This window comes from Bactrocera oleae, chromosome 5 (genome assembly GCF_042242935.1).
Source record: "Bactrocera oleae isolate idBacOlea1 chromosome 5, idBacOlea1, whole genome shotgun sequence".
NCBI classification, from domain to species: domain Eukaryota; kingdom Metazoa; phylum Arthropoda; class Insecta; order Diptera; family Tephritidae; genus Bactrocera; species Bactrocera oleae.
In genome coordinates this window covers 28,041,377-28,054,645 of record NC_091539.1, presented here as the reverse complement: position 1 = coordinate 28,054,645, position 13,269 = coordinate 28,041,377, and the positions used below count along the sequence as shown (strand labels likewise).

At 39.1% G+C, this 13,269-nt stretch overlaps 1 protein-coding gene across 5 annotated transcripts in view; it reads right to left on the bottom strand.

Moving 5' to 3' along the window:
- Cngl (Cyclic nucleotide-gated ion channel-like) overlaps window positions 1-1,405 on the bottom strand; it is a 61,223-nt gene extending 59,818 nt beyond the window's left edge. Inside the window, exon 1 of one of the 5 annotated variants that reach the window (XR_011396746.1) lies at window positions 688-1,168. The gene's annotated coding sequence lies outside the window, so the exon portion shown is untranslated. Of the gene's footprint in view, window positions 1-687; window positions 1,172-1,206 lie in introns of those variants that run through there. The other 4 variants (XM_014241178.3, XM_070110679.1, XM_036376643.2 and 1 more) reach the window with 4 other exon arrangements.
- Between the last annotated feature and the right edge of the window lie 11,864 nt (window positions 1,406-13,269).

Genomic DNA, 13,269 nt, shown 5'->3' with positions numbered 1-13,269 from the left:
AATAATTAATAGTCAGTAGTCTATGAACCACCTCAGATATGTATGTGTACTGTTGCTTGTTAGGGGGTACAAACAACCGTTAGGTGAATAAAGCTATTATAATCTATAGCAACATGTTGTATGAGTATAATAAAAAAATCCACCGGAAACGTTTTATGCCCTTATTTCTTTTCATAAACGTGTTCTTTTAATTCGCTTTAATTAGCATTTATTCATTACCGTTACTCCTCAATAATCTAATGTTAAAAATAAGCAGTACCGAAACATTTGGTTTGTATTGCACACTTCTGATATGGTTATCAACCTTGGTTTCAAACGGTTAACTGTTTGATGTTATTTATATAATACTCAAATACACACTTTACTGTGTATCTTTTCACATCACGTGCTTCATAAATACGGTCATATGTACTCATACACACACACCAGCTTACACATACTTCAGCATCAAAGCTCTTCATTTATGTATGTATATACAGATTGGGAATATGTATATAAAGTATATTTTCTTGGTTGAATGTAAAATATATAATATATATGTGCATAAAAGCTAAGAATCTATGTACATTAGTATACTTTTATTTAGATTTTTGTTCAGCAGAAAGCCCTTGTATTTATATTATTTTATTTTTTCATTAATTGTCTGGTCGTTAATATATGGACGTAGTGTAGAAAGTGAAAACTTACATATGTATGTGTGTACTGGTGCATATATATTTTTTGTACATGTCGCTTGTATTACGTAGTCATTCATTTTTCTTTCTTCATTGTTAAATAATTATTTAAGACAAAAAACACTGAAAACAAAATTTTCACTCCAATAAATTTGCATATTTTTTGTTTGCCAAACATTAGTTTGTAAAATGGTATATATGTACATACATAAGTAGAAGTTATGTGTATAAATATTGTTCTGGGTTGTGACTTAAGCAGCCCGTCGAACGATTCACTATGTTATGTATAACTATTTTGGAAGGACAAATCGATTTTGACCATTATAAATGCTTTTCTTGTTCTACATAATATACATAATTAATTATAATTATTTGATATCATCACAAAATCTGTTTTATTTTGAGTTCCCACTATTTTATTGCACAATTTCTATATGTATTTCAAGAAATATGTGTTAATATCTTAAATTAACTGTGTTATGACCGCACTACAGCATATTCAATAAAAGACTAAGCAAGCTTATCAACTCACATCGGGCGCGTCCTTTAAGCACAGGCGCAATCAAATGAACAACTAAAGAGCAGCCAAAGGATGGAATGAATCTAAGCGCATCAACTGAAGTGTTGTACCCTTAGGCATTTTTTGAGTACATCCGTCGTTAGCAACGAAGATTATGCTAAAAAAGAACCTACTGCAAGATAAATACTCGTATGTTGCTTTAGATAGACGAAAGAAAGAAAGATGTGAAAGTAGATGACAAGTGTTTTGGTACCTCTGACTTTTAAAAATCACTGTGAGAAAATTTCGGTTAGAAAGCAGAATTTTTATTTTATGTATATGTATTGTAACGCTTGTGACTAGTAAAATGGCAGTCACAATAATGTCTTGTTTCCTGTGATCATTTCAATTTCTAAAACCGCTTTTTCACATAAACGTGAAAGGGGCTATTACATTAAAAAATGTTAATTTGGGCAGTTGATGATAAAAATTTCAAAGAATTTCCTTCAATCGTAACTAAAACCCGTATAAATAACAAAAATAAAAAATCACAATTTCTCTTCTTATTATTATACTCTCGCAACCTGTTGCTACAGAGTATAATAGTTTTGTTCACCTAACGGTTGTTTGTATCACCTAAAACTAATCGAGTTAGATATAGGGTTATATATATATAAATGATCAGGATGAAGAGACGAGTTGAAATCCGGGTGACTGTCTGTCCGTCCGTCCGTCCGTCCGTCCGTCCGTCCGTCCATCCGTCTGTCCGTCCGTGCAAGCTCTAACTTGAGTAAAAATTGAGATATCTTTATGAAACTTGGTAGACATGTTTCTTGGTACCGTGAGACGGTTGGTATTGCAGATGGGCGTAATCGGACCACTGCCACGCCCACAAAACGCCATTAATCAAAAACAAATAACTTGCCATAACTAAGCTCCGCAATAAGATACAAGACTGTTATTTGGTACACAGGATCACATTAGGGAGGGGCATCTGCAGTTAAAACTTTTTTTTTTTAAAGTGGGCGTGGTCCCGCCCACTCCCCATATAACGGTACTGTTAAAAACTACTAAAAGCGCGATAAAGCAAGCACTAAACACGCCAGAGACATTAAATTTTATCTCTGAGATGGTATAAATTGGCTTTATAGGAACCGCATTCAAAATTATATAGTGGGCGTGGCACAGCCCACTTTTAGGTGAAAACCCATATCTTGAGATCTGCTCAACCGATTTCAACCAAATTCGGTGCATAACGTTCTTTTCATGTTTCTATGTCATAGTGCGAAAATGGGCGAAATCGGACTACAACCACGCTTACTTCCCATGTAACACCATTTTCAATTCCATCTGATTCTTTCACTTTCCACTATGCAAATCAGGTAACAATGATTATATCGGGGTAAAACTTTGCGTGAATAATGCAATTAAAGTATGCCACCTTGCGGCCAAAAATTGTCTAAATCGAACCAAAACTGTTCAAACCCCTAAGTACTAAATATGTGGACCCCAGTGCCTATAGTTGACCTTCTACCGAAAATATCAGTCAATCCACAAAGAAATCTCAAACGAGTATACCATTTGACTTTGCGAGAGTATAAAATGTTCGGTTACATCCGAACTTAGCCTTCCTTACTTGTTTTTTATTATTTACATTACAACCCGACGTATGTCGTATATGTAGCTGTTCTAAAGCAGAACATCCTCTTCCATTGAAACACGCTGCTTGTCCTATCCTTAGTAATTGAAACTACAAAAATATTATTTTTATTTACTTCTTACCTAAATACTTATATACTTACTTCTAAAAAATCGTTTAATTTTTATACCGTTTGGCACACAGCCTTTCAGAATTTTCGATAAAGAGAAGCATTTTATCTGGCAAAAAATTTTTTTTTTGATTCCATTATTAAATTTACGCTTTGAAAAAGTTAGCTTATACAAGTAGAACTGTTAGTGCAAAATCGGAGGACTATTGTCAGAATTAAAAAGAACTTATTCCATATCAAAAAGACCGAATTGAATTTCTTTTTTATATTTAAAAGAATGTTACCTTTTTTTTACTACCTTTTTATTTTCATTATCGTCAACTCAATTAGGTGCGGGTCTTCGCTTGCTGCAATTTTATATTACTGTCATACCACCAATCCGTGTAAGTTTTTGGTTCCTTGTGCCTTTGCCTAAGTTGATAGTTTTCGTTGGCGCGAATAATATGGCCAGCCCACAGTAGCCCGTTAATTTAATTGTTGTTACAACAGCGGGGTGCGTATACAAAGCCTGTATATCGTAGTTATATCGCTACGACCAGCCATCACCGCAAACAGCTGCAAAAACTTTACACAATACCTTTCGTTCTATTTCAAAGTTAAACTCGCCAACACTAAAATTTTGTCCGATACTGTGGTGCACTGATCTCGCCGTTGAGGATATTAATACTTTAGTTTCTTATTCATGTATTGTAAGACCCATAATCCTTGCATCTTTTTCTATTTATATATACATAGTTTTTAAATCGTCTATAGATGTCGCAACGATCTCTATTTCGTAGCGGAAGCCATAATTTGAGTCGATTAGAAAAATATTGTGTCCTTGTTCGATCTATTTATACCATCGTATGCCGTTTTAAAATGAAGAAAAACAAGTAAGAAGGGCTAAGTTAAGTTCGGGAACATTTTACGCTATAGCAAGGTATTGACAAAACTTTATATTAAAAATGTTAAGAATTCAATGTTCATTATTCAACGAAAAGGGGGAAAGGATGTTTAGTAGCTTATTAACTTTTACTATAAGTCGTAGACTTACTTAGTCATTATTATATTCTACTTCATATCCGAGATATCGGTAACTCAAATAAGATATATGTGATATAAACTCAACCAAAGAGATTAATTTTATATATTGGGTATATGTATAACCAGTGAAACGGTAATCATTATAATGGGGATAAGGGACTTAGGTCACGGTCTAAACCAATTTCATTCTTATTCAGCATTGCACTTTATTGTGTTTATGAAAAATTTAAATATCACATATATTGACCAACATAAACGCCTTAACGGCAAGTGGCCACCGCTGGCTGGAATAAATCCCAATTTTGACCATGTTTTGCGCGTTGTCAGCAAGAAGCGCCGAATATACTCTTCCAATGTGCTCACCAAAATTGATTGTTTCGTTGGCCGTATGGCACATAGCGCCGTCTTGTTGGAACCAAAGTTTATCCATATCAACATCCTACAATTCAGGCACGAAGATTTTTTAATCATGGCTCTATAGTGTTCCTGATTAACTGTAACATTATGGCCGGCTTCATTTTTGAAGAAATATGGTCCTGTCTATAGAACACACGAAACAATGACTTTTTGAGGATGTAACGGCATCTTAACAATGGCTTGTAGATTGTTATCAACAGATTGTTATAACATGGTGCGAAGCCTATTCATGTTTGCACAAAGTACCTACTCTGCTGGGCGATTATGTCGACGCGCAGCACGCGATTCGTTGCGCGAACTGAACCATAGTTTTGGTAATAAATTTGTACGATTTGCAAACGATGTTCCGAAGTAAGTTTCTTTATTTTTATATGCCAAACCAAACTGAGTATAAATAAAATAACAGCTGTAAAAAGACCAACTCCGAAAATAGTATTGTCTAAAAAGCAAAAACCCGTTACATGGTTCATTAGAAAAGGATATTTCTGGCTGGAAAAAGGTAAGAACCAAGTTAATTTTCCATTAGGTTTGGATGGATTGGAAGGTTTTCATTAGAAAGTTTCCCACAACATTTCTTAAGCTACAGAAACAGGTGGGGCTTCTTCTGCATGCAGCTCATCTTCCATTACAATCGTTGCAAATATACTGATGATGTAAATAAAAAAGTGAACAAAAATGGCCAAATTTATCGTTTTTCAGAACACCAAAACCAAATTCACTCGTTTTTGTATTCATTTTAATTTCCACTTTCTGTCGGATTCCAGAACCTGTATGTATATGTACAATAGTATACAATTTTACCCAATTTCTGCATTAAACTATAATATTGGATCTATATGTTATAAGTTCACTTTATTTTGTTAAGATATCGTACAAATTCACCGATATATACAGTAGAAAGGCTACCGGAAGTTTGAAGTCCTTATATAAATTATATGGTTGCTTTTTTAGGCATAAGGACCCACTGTTATTAGATAGAGATGATATTAGGTAAAATAAAAAGTTCGTTCGGTTTTTTATTGATTTTTCAAAAGATGATAACTTTGTGTACATTTGTCCGATTTAAGTCAAATGTGCGCCGTTTTGTTCGTAAACTTGTTGCCAACTTTATTATACCCCTCTCGTAGAAGACTGCGTCCCTATTGCCAAAAAGCTCGGAGAGCCAATTTTCACAGGCCTCTCTTGAGGCCAACTTCTCACCATTAAGCGCGTTCGCCATGGACAGGAAAAGATGGTAATCACTTGGTGCCAGGTCCGGACTATAAGGTGGGTGCATTAGAACCTCCCATCCGAGCTCCAGGAGCTTCTGGCGAGTCACCAAAGACGTGTGTGGCCTGGCGTTGTCCTGATGGTCCTGATGATCCCATTTTTCATCGCCAGTCACAATCCGCTTCAGAAACGGGTCGATTTTGTTGCGATTCTGCAGCGATTTGCAGATGGAAATTCGGTCCATCATGTTTTTTGCGTTAGTTCGTGTGACACCCAAACATCAAGCTCCTTTTTGAATCTAAGGTTATGCAAATGGTTCCAAACGGTTGTCTGGCTTATCTTTAGTTCCTCAGCAATTAAATAAGTGCTCATGTGACGGTCTGTTTCCACTATTTCCACGATTTTATCGCAATTTTCGACGACAGGCCCGACGCGTGGTGCATCTTTGACATCGAAATTACCGGAACGGAACCTAGCAAATCACTTTTGTGCTACACGTTCGTTTACAGTATCGGGCCCATAAACTAAATTAATGTTTCAGCCGCTTTGGCTGCTTTTTCGCTTTGATCGAAGAAAAATTGTAAAATATAGCGAATTTTCTCTTTGTTGATGTCCATCTTTGACGAGCGCTCACAACGCACTGAGTAAATCAATCAAAAAACTGTCATGTACAAACTCTTAGCGCGAATAAATACGTTTTCAGCGCCGTATAGTATGACATGATGCGACACGTAACACTAGTACTATGGACAATAACGCCATCTCTTAGATAAAAACCGAACGAACTTTTTACTTCACCTAATATTTTGGTTTCTTAAAGTTTTTAAATTCCAATAACATATCGCACACATTGACCGATATTTTTGGTAAAAAATTCAGCGATAGGCATTGTAATTTCACGTTTTTAATATAAAGTAATATACTCTGTACATGTTGCGAGAGAAATAAAATGTGGTGATATTGTGTTTTCAAGCATTTGGCTTATTATAAATATCTGATCGGTGGTGCCTTTTCCAGTTTTAAATCCTACTTGGTAGTATGGAAGCAATGTTTTTCGTCAGGATATTGGAACATATTTTGTAGCCTATATTTAGCAGCGTAATTGCATTTAAATTTGTTTCCTTTTTTGAATAAAGGACATATTATTCCGTTTCCATTGCTATGGCATGCTTTTTAGTTGCCACGCCTCTTGCACCATATTAAACACGTGATGAAGGGAAATATTACATGTGGTTATAGAATTTCTTGAATTTTAATTCGCTTGTAGAGTTTCGAAAAAGTCTTTGGTATGTTCCCTATTTTTATCTCTACAAACGCGTTTCTTAAGCTTTTTAGTTCTCTGTAGTTTTGTATGTTTTTTATACTCCCCCAATATGTTGCTGCACCTAAAATAATGCAGATTGATATAGAGTTATATATAAGTGATCATGGTGACAAGTCCAATTGAATTTCAGGTGACTGTCTGTTCGTCTGCAAGCGATAACTTGATTATTTGAGTTATTGAGATATCTTGATGAAACTTGGTGCGTTTGTTCTTTGGCACCCAAGAGAGATTGGTATGGCAGATAGGCGGAATCGGACTATTGCTACGCCCCCAAAATGCCGTTAATAGAGAACTTATAAAGTGCTATATCTAATATATATTGATACAACATACAATCCTCTGTGTAGTAGTGAGAGTGGGTGTGGAAACTTTTACTGGATACATCGGAATCACAACTCAAATCCCCACTTAATTTGCAATTATGTTGTCAATAAATAAAAGTATTTATTTAAAAATTACCTAAATATTTTCCAGCACCGTTATTCGTTTCACTAAAACTTTTAGTCATAAACAAAGAAATTAAGTTTATTTTACGATTTAACAGAAGTGTATAGAATTGAAAGACTATTTAACATATTTTCTTTGTTGTCTGTTCTCATTCTATAAGAATGACGTCACTTGAATTTGGATGGTGATTTATATCATTCTTGCTGTCGACATAATCAGGGAATGCGTTTGAGAAAAAAGGGGGAAAATGAGAGAGTCTCGCATCATGAAACAAACTGTGTTTCATAACTGCTAACTATCACTAGCTAGCAAAGTTTCTGCTGGAAAAGCGTTTCTTAACCTAAAAAACTAGCAGAAGAGAGCACAAGTAAAAAGCTGAGAGCTGCTATTTTCTACTAGTGAAAATTCTACTAGCACAAAATCGCTACTGCCATATGAAGAAACAGCTGTTAAAACAAGCGACATTTAACGAATTTGCTTTGATTTTGTTTCTTTTAATATAATATTTTCAAACTGTGAAAATTAAAATTCTATTTGTTAAGTTTCAAGTCTTGCTGATTCCTGTATTAAATTGTGTCGATATCCCAAAAAAAACATTTGTCAAGGGTGTTTTAATTCATAATGTCAAACTCTGGCGTTTTGTTTTGTTTTTATGATTCAATAAAAAAAATTTAAAGATTTCAAAAAATGAAAATGTTTTTTTTTTAATGATAACTGAATACGAATAGATTGTAAATCATATCAAAATGTAAACAGAAATGCATGAGAAAAACCAAAAAAAATTGTTAGGCATAATGGATTAATAAAATTTTTCCTAAGAGGAAGCACGCTCCGAAGTAACACCTTATGTCATTGAATCATGATACTGTCCTACTGCTTCTGTTAGTTGTTGTAGTTATTGTATTCTATTTGCATTTATCAAGTGTGCATGCGCCCTAAAACTGATAGTGTATTTAAAAAATGTGTGAAATCAAATGTAAAATTTTGACTAGTCCTATAAAAAAAGGTATATGACAATGCTGTAGCTAATGAAATGATCTAAAACTTTTTGTATATTTTTTTCACATAACTTTAAATTTTATATGAAAAATTCAAAATCCAGTTTTTTTCTTTCACGAAATTTAGTGTAAACTTACATTTTAAGTCCCTAACACATTGTATTTTTTTATTTAAAATATTAATTTTTTCTCCTTATATTGAACTAATATCAAAAAAAAGTTCAATTTTCAATAAAAAAATCTCAAGTCAAAATATCAGATTTTTATAAAAAGTCAGTAGGCTTTTATCTGATACATCTACTGTCTTTCTGGTATAAAAAATATATATTTAACTATGGTAAATTTTGGGATGTAGAGCAGGTTCATCACTAAGTTTGTGTGGTGGTGTTTATTGATATGACTCCTTCTTTGCTCTGGTCGGATCTGAACGCATTGCCTCATAAGGGCGTGCGACAACCATCGCCTTGGCCTCGTTTGAGGTAGGTGGATAGCGGCTCTGAGTGGGGATCCAGTTACAATTAATACTAACAATAACACTACGGACGAGGGATGAAGCAGGTCGAAACCAAATTTTGCTAAAGTGAACAGTTCCTTGGGGGGTCACTTTCACCTAGGGGGGCGAAATCCTTACGGTTAAAGTATGTGGACAGCGATTCCGGGGCGATTGGCCTGGAGCAGGGCAGAAGAGCCAGGCGGAATCGCCAGCACTAGCAGAGGAACCTCTGCTAAGTTCATGGGGCGCACGGAATCTTTAGCGAACGCTAAGGCCACGTGGGAAGTGCGTGACCGCAGCTAAAAAGCTGAAGTCGGTTGGCTGCCAAGATTTTGGAGCGCTACGGTAGCAAGCAGGCTGATCAGAAATGTGAACGACAGAGCAGCAGAGGAGATGGAGCCATCTCCCATGATGAGGGAATCGGGTAGCGGCTGCTATCTCCGCCGTCTTTATAAACGCGGTCAGGGGAAACCCTGGACCACCCCCTTCGTAGGAGCAAGGCTCGAAGGCCAAATCGGATCGGTGATTAGACTGGAGAGGACCGGGAACACATCGGCAAGCGCTGATACTCCTAAACAAGGAGTTCCTCGCTTCTCTCAGTATTGCAAAGGGGTCCATAAGCTATGCCTTCGAGAGGTTGGCTTTTAGGATACTCAAAACAGAAGCCAGGGCGGATCACTCGAAAATGGATATGGACCCTATCCTCTCGGATGCTGTGCGCACGGGGGGCGGATCGTCAAGTGATGATAGGTCCGTCTTCGGTCCAAGATCCTTCAAATTAACCTCCAGCACTCAAAGGCGGCCTCCGTCGATCTATTGCTTCGTCTAGAAAGAGACGAAGCCGACGTTGTTCTTATCCAGGATCGGTGGCTGAGTAGCAGTGAAACCTATGGATTAAGGGCAAAAAGCCATAAGCTCCTGGCGGCAAGCAGAATAGGTAGAACCATAGCCTGTTTGTTGGTCAGAAGTTTGGTTTTTACGTTTTTCTTTTACGTAAGCCTCAGCAACGAGGATGTCATCACTGCTAGGCTGGAGGACAGTGCTGGAGAACTCTAGCTTGTCTCAACCTATATGCCGCACGACGACGAGGTGGAGCCACCTCCGGATTTGCTGAGGACAGCCCTGGCAGATACCAGGCGTATAGGAGCCGCAGTTTTAATAGGTTCGGATGCCAATTCAAGGCACGCCGTCTGGGGGAGCTCCGACATTAACGCAAGAGGTTAGTTAGTTTTTGATTTTATATGTGGTGTAGAATTTTCTATTTGCAATAGGGGAAACTGCCCTACTTTGTGACAGCTAGCAGGGCGGAAGTCATTGCTGTTACGCTAGCCTCGTGGAGATCCTTCTGCGGCAGAGTAAAGGGTTGTAATGAGTTCTCACGGTTTAGGTGCATTCTTGCAAAAAATTCTACTCCATTGGGGTATCTGAGAAATGCAGATAGTGGTTGAACAACGAGAAGCGAGGAGTCGTTGAAGCTACTCTTGGAGGCTCATTTTCCGCTAAATCGCTGTGCTAAAGAAGTACCACTGGGGGAGCTTCAGGAGGGCTGTACAGCCTTCTTGAACCTTCTGGATGAACGTCACCTTACCTTTGCATTTAAATCATTCAAACCCTTCAATTCTCTGGCTTGGTGGCGAAGTCGTTTTATTTACTAGGAGGTATAAGGTCCTCCTTTTGGAGCACTCCCCCCCTTCAACCTGTTAATAAGGTGAAATACCTAGGGCTTATCCTTAATAGAAAGCTTTGCTGGAAGCCAAACATCGAGGAGAGAGTTAAGAAGGCATCGGTCGTCTTTTATTGCTGCAGAAGAGCTATAGGAAAAAGGTTGCATCTTGCTACATCAACATCAGGCTAGTTTGGGTGCCTGGTCACAGCGGAATCGCTGGCAACTGCAAAGCCGATGAGGTAGCCAGGGGGGCACTCTTGCCCCGCTCACATCGGAATGGGATCGAGTTGAATCTCCATTAACGTCTTGCGTTCTAGCTCTACACTAATGGACCTCGCGTCCACTCAGTAGACGCTGGTTGAGGTCGGGGGAACTTCTCGCCTTGAGCAAAGTTCATCTCGCCGCTATTGCAAAAGTTCTCACTGGACACTGTGCAATGGGCACTCATACTTTACGGCTTTGAATACTATCCGATGCTAGTTGTGAAAGTTGCATGGAAGAGGGTGAGGTGGAAACATCCAGTCACTTTCTCCTCCCCTGTCCGGCTTTCGCAAGGCTAAGACTGAAACATCTCGGTAATCACACACTCGGCAGCTTAAAAGACTTAGCCAAAACGGATAATGGCCGTCTCAACAAATTTGCTATAGACACAAAGCGCTTTGTCGATATGAAAGGGTATTTTGATACAGCTTTATAAGTGCTTTTAGGTCACCACTCTTAGCATCGACCTCTTAACCTAAACTAATGGTAAATTTGCTCAGCAAACGCAAATTTGAATTTTTCACATAAGTTTTGAGGAAGGTTCCTCTCTTTTAGCCGTGACCCCAGGCTCCACACAGGTTGGCTACCGTATCTTTCACAAGGATTGCTCACGTTTCCAGGATGCGCGGTGAGGACGCAAGAGTAGGAGTTGAGTATAGCCCTACAACTAACACTGCGTACCCAGAAGCTTGACTACAGCCCATTACTGTAGTTCTAACCTTACATATTTTTTTGCATGCTGCAGTCTTTTTAAATCTGGCGATGTAGCTTTTATCAGGAAAACATAAAAAAGGCTAGATTCAACAGCGTTCTACAATTGTTCGTTTGAAATTTCCATTTGTTACATTTTTGTCCACAAAGCAATAATAACCGTCGCTTGATAAAATTTCATCAGCATACCTATGTATGTATGCAGATAAGCAGGCACAAGGAAGGGGGCAGAAGCTAAAGCTGGACCCAAGAAAGTAGTAGCGCCGGAGGCAGCCAGGCCCAAACCCTGCAGTCAAAACACGACTGAGAAGCGCGGGGAGGGGGGAGATGCCAAAGGGGCTGCTGCTGGAAGTGCATCTGCCAGAGAGTGGCCCGCATTCAATATTCAGGACCCGGCAAAGGCAAGGTATGCGAAGTGACGATGCGCCCCATACCTATTGAGGTTAGTGGAGTTGCAGCCGCCAACCAAAGAGGAGCTGACCAAGGAGCTCTTAGCATCAATTGACTGCGCGAGGGCGGTCATACCTAATTTTAAACTGGAACCTCCAGTAAAGGCAGCAAAGCGACAGAGGTCAGCTGAAGAGGCTAAGCCGTCAGCCAAACGACCGAAAACAAAGGGCGTGACGCCCGCAAAATCATTTTCAGAAGTGGCCCGGAACCGAATTGTCATTGGCGTTCTGGATGAGGGGGACCCCGAAGGAAGAATCCCCAGAGCCCAATAGAAATGGGTGCAGGCTGCGCTGACAAATGTGGCGCTGGAAGTGCTACTTAGCATTCCAGGTCCGCCACCGTCATGCACAGATGCCGGCTGGTACCAGGGCCAGATTAAAATGATTGCATGCGATGACGAGAGATCGGTCGCACTATACAAAGCTACTATAGCCAAGGTAGGGGAGGTGTACCCGGACGCAAAACTGATAGCAGTGGATAAAAAAGATATACCATCCAGACCAAGGGAAGAGTATGGATCCCGGCTACACCATCACAGCCGGACAGATTATGCAGCTCATTAGAGCCTGCAACCCGAGTCTGCCCACGGAGGGGTGGAAGTTCGTCAAGGCGTTTGACGATAGCGTAGCAGAATCTGGCGTGGAGGCCAAAAGGACATCTCTGAACCTCTCAGAAAATTAATTGAACAGATGAGCAGGTCAATAATTTCAATGCTGGGAGCGCCAACGATGTGCAGATCCGTCCAAAGGGGTACACCCCAAAGAGGCGTATTATCCCCACTTCTTTGGATCCTGACAATGAATAAGTTGCTGTGGGATCTAGAGAAGAAGGGGGTACATGTTGTGGCCTACGCTGACGATGTGGCAGTATCAGTTAGAGGTAAACTCCCTAATACTCTCGCAAACCTTATGCAAACGATCCAGGACGATATAAACCGTAAGACAGAGCTAGTATTGTTTACCAGGAAGCATAACACTTCAGTAGTTACGGCGCCTGTACTAAATGGTTGCGAACTAACAATTGGAGATAAGGCAAGCTACCTAGGACTAATCTTAGACAGGAAGCTTTCATGGAAACAAAACTTGGATGCTAGGGTGAAGCAAGCAGCCACAGCACTCTACACGTGTAAAAGGATGGGCTCCAAATGGGGGCTAACGCCTCAGATAGCTTATTGGCTCTATACAGCAGTTGTCAGACCAATCATGACATACGGTATATAGGTAAGGTGGAAAATAATGGATAAGAAACATGCGGTGAGGCGCATGGAAAGTATACAAAGAGCAGCCAGTATATGCATTAAAGGAGCTCTTAGAACAACGCCTAGCCAG